At 38.7% G+C, this 10,545-nt stretch overlaps 1 pseudogene; it reads left to right on the top strand.

The window, feature by feature from the left end:
- Positions 1-8,876: 8,876 nt before the first annotated feature.
- Positions 8,877-10,131, top strand: LOC112499330 (RNA polymerase II C-terminal domain phosphatase-like 5; annotated as a pseudogene).
- The last annotated feature ends 414 nt before the right edge of the window (positions 10,132-10,545 follow it).

A 10,545-nucleotide genomic window follows, 5' to 3' on the forward strand; every position in this document is an offset into this window, starting at 1 on the left:
CCATAAACCAGCCCATGGCTCAAGGTTCCACTTAGGTATCTCAGCACCCACTTTACAGCTCTCCAATGTTCTTTTCCAGGAGACACCATATATCTGCTTACTACACTTAGAGCATAGGAGATATCAGGCCTAGTTAGAACCATGGCATACATCATGCAGCCAACTGCATTAGCATAGGGAATCTTAGCCATCTCTAACTTTTCTTTTTTTGTCTTAGGACACTGCAAACTGGAGAGCTTAAAATGTGTTGCTATTGGAGTCATCACAGGTTTACATGAGGTCATCCCAAAAGTTTCTAGTACCCTCTTCAGGTATTTCTCTTGGGAAAGGAACATAATGCCTTTACTTCTGTCCCTCTTGATCTCCATGCCCAGTATCTTCTTTGCTGACCCCAAATCTTTCATCTCAAATTCAGAGCTCAGCAAACTCTTCAAAACTGCAATTTCTTCTCTTGACTTATAAGCTACCAACATATCATCTACATATAGTAACAGGTATATGTAGAGATTTGAACTTATTAGCTTGTAATATACACAGCAATCAAAACTGCATCTCAGGTATCCATGTGACAACATGAACTCATCAAACCTGAGATACCATTGCCTTGGAGATTGCTTGAGCCCATACAGTGATCTCTTTAGCAAGCAAACATGGTTTGGTTTTTCAGAGTCTACATAACCCTCAGGTTGAGTCATAAGAATTTCTTCCTGTAGTCTTCCATGTAGGAATGCAGTCTTGACATCGAGTTGATCAAGCTCTAAGTCATGAACTGCAGTCATTGCTAACAATACCCTTATGGAGGCATGTCTGACCACATGGGAGAATACCTCCTTAAAGTCAACTCCTTCCCTTTGAGTGTACCCCTTAGCTACCAGCCTAGCTTTGTACCTGCTAGGTTCACTAGTTGTGAGGCCTTCTTTGACTCTGAAAACCCACTTGCAACCCACTGTCCTTCTGTTACCAGCCTTCTCAACCAATATCCAATTGTGATTCTTCTTCAGGGAGGCTATCTCTTCATTCATAGCTTCCTGCCATTCAGATTTGTTTGAGCTTTGAATTGCTTCAGCATAACTCTTGGGCTCATCTACATTAATGTCATGTGAAGCAGCTAGTGCATATGCTATCATATCATCATATCCATATCTCTGTGGTGGTCTGATTTGTCTCTTTTCTCTATCTTTTGTTAGCTGATACCCTTGTACTTGAGTCTGCCTTTGAGATTGTGGTTGAGGGTCACTGTATTAATCACGATCTTCACTGTCTTGATCTGAACTTTCACCCCTCTCAGATTTCTTTGAATCAGGGTGCTCCACCTTAAGTTGGATGTTATCTTGCACTTGAGGTTTCTGAGTTTTCAACCCAGTATCCTTTCTGACTTCCAAAACAGCCTTCTCATTAAATGCCACATCTCTGCTTATTATGCACCTTGAAGGTTCTAGATCAGTACACCATAGTTTGTATCATTTAACTCCATCAGGATAGCCTAGGAACTGACCTTTAAGAGCCCTATGTGCTAGCTTCCCTTGATTTACATGTGCATAAGCAGGGCATCCAAACACTTTAAGATTGACATAGCTTGCTGGTTTTCCATGCCATATTTCAAATGGAGTCTTAAAGTCTAGAGCAGCAGATGGACTCAAATTCACCAGATAGCTTGCTGTTAATAAGGTTTCTGCCCAAAGGCCTTTTGGAAGCTTTGCTTGCACCAGCATGCACCTCACCTTATCCATTAGGGTCCTGTTCATCCTTTCTGCCAATCCATTCTGCTGAAGTGTGAACCTCACTGTTTTGTGCCTTGCTATCCCCTCATTTGCACAATAGCTGTTAAATTGCTGATTGCAGAACTCAAGTCCATTATCTGTCCTTAGTTTCTTAACCTTCTTTCCAGTTTGATTTTCAACAAAGGTTTTCCATTCTTTAAATTTGCTAAAGACTTGATCTTTGTGTTTCAGTACATAGACCCAAACCCTTCTTGAATAATCATCAATTATTGACAAAAAATAGCTATTACCACCTAATGAGCTGGTCTGTGCTGGTCCCCATAGATCAGACTGTATGTAATCTAGGATGCCAATAGATTTACTAGTAGAGTGTTTGAAACTGTGCCTTGTGGACTTCCCAAATACACAATCTTCACAAAAGTCTAACTCTTCTATCTTATCCTTCCCCAGAACCCCTTGTTTCTCAAGTTCTTTTAACCCCTTAACACTCATATGCCCCAATCTTAGGTGCCACAGCCTGGTGCCTTCCCCACCAGTGCCAACAATCACATCTGTTATTCCTGTAACTGCCTCACCATCTAGGACATATACTCCATTTCTTTTTTATCCTTTCATCACTATCTTAGAGCCCTTCATGATCAACAATCTACCAGATTCAAGCTTAAGACTAAACCTATTCTAATCTATCAAACCTAGTGAGATTAAGTTCCTCTTTAAATCAGGAACATATCTGACCTCTCTAAGTTCCCAAATTGTCCCATCATGAAGCCTAAGACTCACATTTCCCATGCCTATGACTTTACATACAGCATTGTTACCCATCATTACTTTTTCCCCATCTAAATCATGGTAATTAGATAAGTAAGTTTTAAATGGGCACATATGAAATGTGCAACCAAAATCTAGTATCCATTTACCTCTCTGGAGATCCTCTATAGCCACACATACACCAGCAGATTCATAGCCTTCTTCCTCCACTATAGTTGTATCACCATTTCTTTTTTTGCTTTTGTTCTTCAGTTCTTAACAGTCTCTCTTGAAGTGGCCTTCTTTGTTACAATGAAAGCACTTCTTGTTTTGTGACTTGGACTTGTCTTGCTTTTGTTTCTTCTTCTTTCCATCATTTTTGTTAAACTTACCCTTAACTGATAACCCTTCAGAATGCATCATATTCCTAGATTTTTCTTGTAGCCCTCTAGTATTCAAGGCAGTCTTAACCTCATCTAATGATAAAGTTGATCTTCCATACATAAGGGCATCAACAAGATTTGAATAAGACTGAGGTAGAGAGCTCACCAGAAGCAATGCCTTTCCTTCATCATCTAGCCCCTCATCAATGGTTTCAAGTGTGTCACACACTTGATTGAATTCATCAATATGATCATCCAAAGAGGACTCTTCAGCCATCTTCAGTGTGAACATCCTTCTTTTGATATGTAACCTATTAGCCAAAGATTTAGTCATATAAATCTTTTCTAATTTTGCCCATAAGTCTGCAACAGTCTTCTCCTTGGCAACCTCCCTTATCATTGAGTCACCAAGGCTTAATATGATGGTGCTTCTGGCCTTCTTGTCTATCTCGGCTGCCATTTGAGGTGTCTTGGAGGATGATTCTTCTTTCCCTTCCTTCTTGGTGACAGGTTCAAGTGCATCTCTTAACCCATGTGTTATCAGCAAGGCCTCCATCTTCACCTTCCACATGTTGAAATCATTCTTGCCAGTAAACTTCTTAAGATCGATCTTGGTTGAAACCATACTTGTCTTTGGTTGTAGATTCAGCTCTGATACCAATTGTAGAATCTCAAGTGTTATAGACTGATAAAGCAACCCAAGACTCTGCCCCAAGACCTCAAGCCAATAAAACAAGATGCAGCAAGTTGTTTTACTGAAAAGCTATGACTAAGATGAACCTATGGAACTAGACAATTAACCGATTGGAATTAAGAATCAAAAGAAGTAAATGAAATAGAGAACAAAAGAATCTTAACGTGGTTCAGCTAGATTTCTCTAGCTTACATCCACAGGAGGGAAAGAACACAACTTTATTGATTTCCTTTAGATGAATTACAGAGTAATGTTTAGATTCCAAGAAAGATCACAACTAGCTTTATATAACCAGCTTCCTTCTCTCTCTTCAGATCTCTCTGCTCTCCAATCCGTTGCTTCCACATTAGCTGTTCCATAACAGCTTCAGTTAACGAACCCAGAAATTTTCAGCACCTCACGTGAGTTCCTCATGCGTTTAACGACTTCTAACGAACTTTGCAAGCTGAACACAAGCACGTGATATAAGCGTGCATCACTTAAATCTAAACGACAAACCCATACGTCGTTCAAAAGTGTATTTCTTTTACTCTTCAAAACGCAGGATCCTGTGCCGTTGAGCTTAAGTGTTTCCAGCTTCTAAACGCAAAGTCTTCCGCCGTTTTGGTTTTCTGGATTTGCTTTCACAAACAACAGTATCCAACAGCCAATCATCGTATGCACTAAATCGCGCACTTCTCTGCAAATTCACCAGCTGGAGCAACAGATAAAGCTAATTAGGTATTCATGGATTGATTGAAGCAATGTGAATGGCATAACAGTCAAATAATTAAGCCAGCCTCACCAATAAGACCAGCGGCCACGTTCGCTTGAGCATCAGCCTCAGAGTTCAGGTTCTTCCAAATGTGCAAAGAAAAACATCAGAAACTTGTGCAAGAAAAGGAAAAACAGCAGCGAGAACTTTTATAACCAACACATGGGAGTCAATGGGAGGATAAAGACATTATCTTGTACAAAGCCATAAGAACCGTAAGGCACAAAAACTATAGTCACCCTTAGAACATAAGCTATCTATATGGAAAGCAATTTATCCTCACCCTCTTGGCCTCCCCATATAGTTCAGCCATGCCCTGGTGAATGGTCTTCCATGAACCAACAACCTGCATCATGAAACAACCTGTGCAAGAAAAGCTAGGAAAAGAAGAAGTTAAGGAACCATCGAGATAAAAGTCAGAATATAGTGAAACATTGTCATCAATGAGCTAATCATAAAATCCAATTTTTTTTTAAAATATTTTGTAAAGGTAACACAAACCTTCGTACAGACAAGTTTGGAGTCTCCCGCACACGGATGTTGTAAAAGCCGTATTGAAGGGCATATTTCAATCCCAAAATCAAGTCTCGATATTCAGCAACATTATTTGTTGTTATGCCAGGCCCTCTTGCGATTTACAAATCTATTAAAAAAAAAATGGTTAAACAGATAAATGTGTTAAAGAAATAAACGGATTCACAATAGTGAGTGTGACTGTATACCAAACTTCCATCATCAGCACGGTGGCTACACTAGGCAGTCTCGGATTTCCTCATCAAATTCAATAACACAGGAACGTTGCAAATACGTAACCAAATTGTAACTAGATACGGTGTTGAAGAGCCCTCCAACAAAGGAACCACCATAATGCAAGCGTTAACTTGGTGCACAAACTAAAAGACATTTTCCAAATACTTCACATTTTAGCTATGTCTATTGTAGCAACTATAGGATGGTAACACCTGCGTAAGTACAAAAGATGGGCCAGAAGCTGGAAAAGGACTTGTAATAAAGTCACTCTAGCAAATGTAATATTTTCATCTTTATGCAGAAATGAAAATATACTTACACAACAGGATGCTGCTTGGGCCTCAGCGTCATGATCCAACCTGACATGCTTTCTCAAAGGATCAGCTAAAACAGACATTGAACCAAGTTCATGCTGCATTATATTAAGACTAATATGAAAAATAAATAAATATGACTAAGAAAAAGCTCACCAATATGTTCTCAAAAGCAGAAAAGCTTGTTCACCAAAAATGGGTAAATGCAGGATAAAGGGGTGTTTCAGGATTCAGTCTTACACTTTAGCAATTCACATGAAGTGGCTACTCTTACGAATAGAGCACCAAGGCTAAGCAATTGCACTCATCAATCCAGTAGTTTTGTCATAGCACCAGCCGATGGTATCTTTATTTATTCTAAGGCTTAAGATTTAAGCATAAGAAAACCAGCACACAGAGCAATTATATTACTGCATATTTTGCGTCATAAACCATGAGCAATTCAGCACAAATTTAGATAAAACTCAACCATTCGAAGATAAAAAAAGGAGATACAACTGAAATATTTACCGAGCCTCTATTTTTTAGAGAAATGGTTTTCTCCGCTATCTGAAGAATCTCGTTTGGGCAACCAGTTGGAATGGGAATGGCTCAGCCACATGCATCATTTGATAAAAGCACTCCAGTCCAGTCGCCTCCTCGTAGTGGCTCGTCAACCACGCTGTCCCTCCCTCAAAACAATACTACTCTTCGAATGCCCTTCCTTAGGTTGGGGATAGACAGCAATGAGTATTTCGCTCCAGCAGTTGCCTTCTATTGGTTCCTATCTGTTCCAGTTGGAATTTGATTTAGAATGGCCCCAGTGAAGAAATGAAAATATTGCAAATTCCATAGGAAAAGGAGAGGAGTGTTGTTATGCATGATAGAGTGCGTGTAAGTTCGATGCCCGTAGTTGTTTCCCCTTAAATTGCACGAGATAAGGAAGACGGGATATCAAGTGGGAAGGCTGTGAAGGTTCAGTCAAGTCTCATATATATATATATATATATAAGTGATTTAAGTGACGCATGTGACAAGTCATGTGCCTCACTCACCACCCCAGACAACATTGAGTTAATGCCGTATATACCAAACGAGATACCAACCGACATGTCGTTGAAGACTATACGACGAGGCAGATACTTTCTGACTATATATCTGACTTGTTGGACTCGATTATAATTTCTGATTTTAGCTTCACTCTTCATCAACATATACATATGTGTGAAAATACGTAGGTCCAGACCTCCATGTTTACGAATTTATAAGCTGGCTTCCTCGGTGCTGACGTCCAAACTTGAGCATGACAATAGATATACACACACACTTTAGCTTGGTAGTCCAGAGTCAAAACTTTTCTTATCTCTTTGATTGTGCGGGAAAATTTTGAGATATAACAAGGTCGGTCCAGCTATATGAACCAGCTAGGTTTCGATGAAAATTTTGAGAGTACATGAAAATTTTTAGTGTACATAAGAAATTTTAGAGGGCATGAAACTTTCTTAAGATATGTTGCACTTTGATGTATTCATGACTAATTGTTCCAGTGGAAGAGCTCGAAAGGCAGAGGAAATTATAAAAAATTGTTCTGTGGAAAGAGCATGCTATGTTTGATGAAGTAAACTCATGTGCTCTAAAACTTCTGAAATATTAATGTTTCTTAATGCTGGCATGATCTTATAGTGGATACTTAACCAAGGTACTCTGTTGAAATATTATGTTTCCTTGCAAGATTTCATATCATGATTTGATTGATTTCAGTCAAGAACAGCATTCTTGGACGGTTTAAGATCAATACGAAGCAAACTCGCAAGGACTTGTCTCTTGATTAGCTAGTCTTGTCGCTTAACTTGTATCGGAGTGACTGGACGTTTATTCATGGTGTTGAAGGTATTCTACCTGAATAATATGTCGCAATCATCTCAGATCAGAAAATCAGAAAAACTTTTGTGGCTTTGTCTTCTCTGTTTCTTCGTATTTTTGGCTTTGTAAATCACAAAAGCTATGCCGTGAGATGTTTTCTTCAGAGTTTTTGATTTTGTTAGTGAAGTTTTGGTTCATATCTTTCTACCAGAAGCGTCTCCTTTGATCAATTACTTAGCTTGCCAAAAGACACAGACTGGTAAAAGGTTGACAGAAGCTTGATACTGGGGCAATATTTTGACTTGTCTCATTTTTTTCCATTCTTGCATCTAACCATTTTATGTGCTATCCGGGGAAAAAAAATTGAAATGGGAGTAATCCCAAGTTTAGACTGTGAATTCAAAATAAAATGTGCATTCTAGGAAGCACGCCCTTTGACTTCATCAGTTCTCAAATCCTCATTGCCATATCTACAAGGTCTTGATTGCAAAGCATCCTAAAAATTTCATAGGTACTCAGAGTTGGCTGGGTTAGGTGGCTTACTACTGCTCTCTGAAAAACTGAGTAAGCCTCTTTAATTCGTCTAGCCTCTGTTAGTTGATGAGAAAATGACTATATCATAAAGTCGAGAATTCGGACCAATGCCACACTTTCCCATCTCGTCCATCATCTTATATGCATCCTCATTGACCAACACTAAGCCCCAAAAGAGCATTGCAAGTATGCGCCTCCTGTTCAAACTCTTCTTCGGCTGTTCAAAAACTTCAAGAACTTCACTTAACCTCTACTAGACCTCTATCAATTAGTCAAAGTACAGAACATATGCAATTCTTCGCCGCCATTTTACAAAACACCTCAACCGGCTCGTCATCCTTCTCAGCCTCACAGTCTGCGCATTGTGAGATTCCTGATAAAGCACTTGACTAAAATGCTAAATTACATAATCCTCTGTTCACCACTTCTAAGGACTTGCAGGAAAATTTTTATTTTTCACATAAATATTATCTAATAAAATATCTGATGTTATGCAGTAAAGTCATCCTTAACAAATGACTCCTGAAATTGTTTGACATTAAAACCATTTTAGGTAACTCGTTAGTTTATATGTACTAAGAAACTCAAGCACCCACTTGCACCAGTATACAGAGAAACCAAAAAGGTAAAATAATTTTTTTATTTGAAAAAATAAAGAAAAAGAAAGAATGAATATAAGTATAAACATATTAACGTCTTATTTTATAACACTGAATTTCATTAAACAGTTAAATTAATTAAGAAAAAGCTTTTACTTGCCCAGAAAGGAAATAGGCTTAGCTTAGGGTTAGAGAGAACCATCTTGGCTCCAAAGTCTTTTGAGTTCTAACAACTACTGTATCCGTATCCCTCCATTAGCCATTTTAATCGCGTTTTTTCTTAATTCCCACTTCACTCAGGAAAAGATTTTTTTATTACACAATCACTACCTCTCAACTTTGTTTCAATAAAATCTCTTTCAAATTCTACAAACGACTCTTTTTCTTGGTAATTCTTACCGATTGAAACCCAATAAAAACAATTTCTAGCAACAGGCATTCTTTCTAGGGCTTCTCAATCTTTGTTCTTTGAATCTTTTAAAATCCTTTCTTGCAAATTTTCAAAACCCTCTTCAAACAAACAATCAAAACACACAAAATGGGGACATACAGTTACAAACTCGAGTGTGTTAGGAAGACAAAGTTTGTTATCAAGAGAAGCTGTGGTGGTTTCGCTGGTGTAGATTCTTGTTCTTCTGAGCCGCTTCTGTCATGCCACCATTCTACTGTTCGGAACAGAAGGTGCATTTTTTGCAACCAAGCCATGGATGGTTCTTTCGGTTTATCTTTTGATTATATGCTGCCAGGATTAAGGTACAGTGAAGAAGAAGTTTTAGTTTTGAAGAAAAGAAACACAAAGGCTTTGTTAAGGAAGAGGAAGCTCCATCTTGTTCTAGATTTAGACCATACGCTGCTCCACTGTCGAAAGATTAAAAGCCTCTCATCCGGAGAGAATATTTGAAGAAGCAAGTTCATCCTTTCAATGGCACTTTATTCCAGATAGATGATGACAATTTGGTGAAGTTGAGGCCATTTGTGCGCACTTTTCTTGAACAAGCCAGTAGCTTGTTTGAGATGTATGTATGCACGATGGGTACCCGATGTTACGCTAAGGCAGCTGTCAAGCTCCTGGACCCAGATTCCAAATACTTCAGTTCCCGGATCATCGCTCGTGAAGATTTCAACGGAAAAGATAGGAAGGACCTGGACCTAGTACTGGGCCAAGAGAGGGGCATTGTTATTCTTGATGACACTGAGAGTGTGTGGAGTGATCGCACAGAGAACTTGATAGTTGTGGCAAAATATGACTACTTTAGGGATAAAGAATTGAAAGGCGATCACAAATCTTATTCTGAGACACAGACTGATGAAAGTGAGAATGAAGGGGTATTGACAAACGTTCTGAGAGTTCTGAAAACAATACATAGGTTGTTCTTTGACAGTGTCTGTGGAGATGTTCGGACTTACTTACCGAAAATTCGTAGAGGGATTCTCAAGGGATGTTCTTTACTTTTCAGCGATTTTGAGGATTTTATACGAAGCAGTTCAAGGGCGGAGGAGATGGGAGCCACGTGCACAATAGTAATTGACTCAGTCACGCATTTGGTCTCTACGGAACCTGAGGATTGTCTCTGTCCAGAGCAAGAGGAGAAGTTCTTGGTACATCCAAGGTGGATAGATGATTGTTATTTCCTCTGGCATAGGCAGCCTGAAGATGATTATCTCCCCTGATCGTGGAACAATCTTCGGTTCCACATTTTAAGCCATTCTTTGATTCATTTATGTAATGTAATACTGCTATTGATTCTACCACTCATGGCTTCATTGTAATACTCTACATTAATGTTATGCGTTGAAATCAAAGAGTGCCAGCACTGTTTAATTAATTTTAATCTTTTCATTGAAGATGTAATTATACAATTTTCAAGTTCTTCTTCTGTTTTAACTCATTAATTAATTGGAAGCTGTGATAGTGTTTGTGATGACTTTAGTAGAAGTAGTTCCTTGAGATTTCAGAAATATCTGCAATAGTTCTTTCTTTGGCCACCATGATAGGATTTCTGATGAAGTTAGTTTCCTGATCGCGTTGAAGCTTTTAGATGCCATTGCCCATCAGGCCTCATATACCTCTGATTAGAGCGACAAGCCCAGGCTTTGTAATCATTAGGTCTCTGAGACAGAACTTTTGAACCATATCTCACTATCAAATTTTTAAAGACTAAATCTAATTGTACTCTGAAATTTCTTTCTCCAATCAACTTATATAG

The sequence above is a fragment of the Citrus sinensis genome, chromosome 8 (assembly GCF_022201045.2).
Source record: "Citrus sinensis cultivar Valencia sweet orange chromosome 8, DVS_A1.0, whole genome shotgun sequence".
Classification (NCBI taxonomy): domain Eukaryota; kingdom Viridiplantae; phylum Streptophyta; class Magnoliopsida; order Sapindales; family Rutaceae; genus Citrus; species Citrus sinensis.